Here is a 701-nt window from a genome sequence, read left to right as displayed (position 1 = left end):
ACTCCAAGAGTAATTATTGCGTTAACCCAAGGCTAATTACTCTTCCGTTTAAAATCCAAGACTAATTTTATTTTTATCTGCGGCAAAGCCGCCTAATTTTAACTGTATAGATTTTCCTAAGTAGATATAGTAAAATCCGAATACATGCATAAGTACTGGCTACGTATCCACATACCGTATTCTTGTTTGGGTGAAGTCACACCATGCCCATCTCGTGTGCCAAACACACCTATTACCAGGGTACGTGTAACCCCGTTGCACTCTCCACCATTAAGATTGAGAACATTTACAGTTCCAATAGAATATTGCCTCAACGAGGCTTGCGTGTCCACTAGACACTGCAACTTGGTTCGTTGGAACAAAACGACTTCCGTGCTCAATTGGCCCTGTGTCAACAGCACTGAAGTCACCAAGTCTCGCTGGTTCTGACAGCGCACACGGACAGAGCCCAACTTCGTCTCCCGCACGCGGTGCAATGTCGGACTGTGCGTCTGCAGCATCGAGGGATGTACATTCTAGGCTCGATGAGCACGTGCGTAGAGCTCCGCGCACGCTATCAGTGACGAGTGGCCTCGTTGAGGATGTGGAGGTGGTCGACTACGAGTCTGACACTCATTTTCCCGCATGGGATGACGAGGAAGGCGAGCCGCGCTAGCGGCGTGAGACGAGCCCTGCTCACGCCTTGCGGATCCCATGTTCGC

The sequence above is a fragment of the Plasmopara halstedii genome, assembly GCF_900000015.1.
Source record: "Plasmopara halstedii genome assembly, contig: Scaffold_672, whole genome shotgun sequence".
Taxonomy (NCBI): Eukaryota; Oomycota; class Peronosporomycetes; order Peronosporales; family Peronosporaceae; genus Plasmopara; species Plasmopara halstedii.
This window is presented reverse-complemented; position numbering follows the sequence as displayed.